Raw genomic sequence first — 2594 nt, 5'->3', positions numbered from 1 at the left:
AGAAAATCGTGGGCTAGCCCTTGCCGAAAAAAGTAGTATTTTCAAAACTATTTCCCACCCAATCAAAATGCACATCAAAAGAAAGGTATTTAAATGCTCTACCAACAACTGCAAACCAAAATGTTATACGATCTCTCTTTTCCGAAAAATTAGTCAAAAAGTAAAATTACAGAATTTCGACCCAGCTCATCACAAATTATCTTTCGGTTGCTCTATTTCCTCAACCAAGCCTCCAAACATGATGCGGTTTTCACTAAAATACAGAGCATCGACCCACCTTTCAATTGATGCATAAATCACAAAAATGATTTTTTTTCAGTTTTTCGAGAAAATCGTGGGCTTACCCTTGGCGAAAAAAGTAGTATTTTCAAAATTATTTCCCAACCAATCAAAATACACATCAAAAGAAAGGTATTTAAATGCTCTACCCACAACTGCAAACCAAAATGTTATACGATCTCTCTTTTCCGAAAAATTAGTCAAAAAGTAAAATTACAGAATTTCGACCCAGCTCATCACAAATTATCTTTCGGTTGCTCTATTTCCTCAACCAAGCCTCCAAACATGATGCGGTTTTCACTAAAATACAGAGCATCGACCCACCTTTCAATTGATGCATAAATCACAAAAATGATTTTTTTTCAGTTTTTCGAGAAAATCGTGGGATAACCCTTGCCGAAAAAAGTAGTATTTTCAAAACTATTTCCCACCCAATCAAAATGCACATCAAAAGAAAGGTATTTAAATGCTCTACCCACAACTGCAAACCAAAATGTTATACAATCGCTCGTTTCCGAAAAAATAGTCAAAAAGTAAAATTACAGAATTTCGACCCAGCTCATCACAAATTATCTTTCGGTTGCTCTATTTCCTCAACCAAGCCTCCAAACATGATGCGGTTTTCACTAAAATACAGAGCATCGACCCACCTTTCAATTGATGCATAAATCACAAAAATGATTTTTTTTCAGTTTTTCGAGAAAATCGTGGGATAACCCTTGCCGAAAAAAGTAGTATTTTCAAAACTATTTCCCACCCAATCAAAATGCACATCAAAAGAAAGGTATTTAAATGCTCTACCAACAACTGCAAACCAAAATGTTATACGATCTTTCTTTTCCGAAAAATTAGTCAAAAAGTAAAATTACAGAATTTCGACCCAGCTCATCACAAATTATCTTTCGGTTGCTCTATTTCCTCAACCAAGCCTCCAAACATGATGCGGTTTTCACTAAAATACAGAGCATCGACCCACCTTTCAATTGATGCATAAATCACAAAAATGATTTTTTTTCAGTTTTTCGAGAAAATCGTGGGCTAACCCATTGCCAAAAAAGTAGCATTTTCAAATCTATTTCCCACCCAATCAAAATGCACATCAAAAGAAAGGTATTTAAATGCTCTACCCACAACTGCAATCCAAAATGTTATAAGATCGCTCGTTTCCGAAAAATTAGTCAAAAAGTAAAATTACAGAATTTCGACCCAGCTCATCACAAATTATCTTTCGGTTGCTCTATTTCCTCAACCAAGCCTCCAAACATGATGCGGTTTTCACTAAAATACAGAGCATCGACCCACCTTTCAATTGATGCATAAATCACAAAAATGATTTTTTTTCAGTTTTTCGAGAAAATCGTGGGCTAACCCATTGCCGAAAAAGTAGCATTTTCAAATCTATTTCCCACCCAATCAAAATGCACATCAAAAGAAAGGTATTTAAATGCTCTACCCACAACTGCAAACCAAAATGTTATACGATCTCTCGTTTCCGAAAAATTAGTCAAAAAGTAAAATTACAGAATTTCGACCCAGCTCATCACAAATTATCTTTCGGTTGCTCTATTTCCTCAACCAAGCTTCCAAACATGATGCGGTTTTCACTAAAATACAGAGCATCGACCCACCTTTCAATTGATGCATAAATCACAAAAATGATTTTTTTTCAGTTTTTCGAGAAAATCGTGGGCTAACCCATTGCCGAGAAAGTAGCATTTTCAAATCTATTTCCCACCCAATCAAAATGCACATCAAAAGAAAGGTATTTAAATGCTCTACCCACAACTGCAAACCAAAATGTTATACAATCGCTCGTTTCCGAAAAATTAGTCAAAAAGTAAAATTACAGAATTTCGACCCAGCTCATCACAAATTATCTTTCGGTTGCTCTATTTCCTCAACCAAGCCTCCAAACATGATGCGGTTTTCACTAAAATACAGAGCATCGACCCACCTTTCAATTGATGCATAAATCACAAAAATGATTTTTTTTCAGTTTTTCGAGAAAATCGTGGGATAACCCTTGCCGAAAAAAGTAGTATTTTCAAAACTATTTCCCACCCAATCAAAATGCACATCAAAAGAAAGGTATTTAAATGCTCTACCAACAACTGCAAACCAAAATGTTATACGATCTTTCTTTTCCGAAAAATTAGTCAAAAAGTAAAATTACAGAATTTCGACCCAGCTCATCACAAATTATCTTTCGGTTGCTCTATTTCCTCAACCAAGCCTCCAAACATGATGCGGTTTTCACTAAAATACAGAGCATCGACCCACCTTTCAATTGATGCATAAATCACAAAAATGATTTT

Source organism: Eupeodes corollae, chromosome 1, assembly GCF_945859685.1.
Source record: "Eupeodes corollae chromosome 1, idEupCoro1.1, whole genome shotgun sequence".
NCBI lineage: Eukaryota > Metazoa > Arthropoda > Insecta > Diptera > Syrphidae > Eupeodes > Eupeodes corollae.
This window is presented reverse-complemented; position numbering follows the sequence as displayed.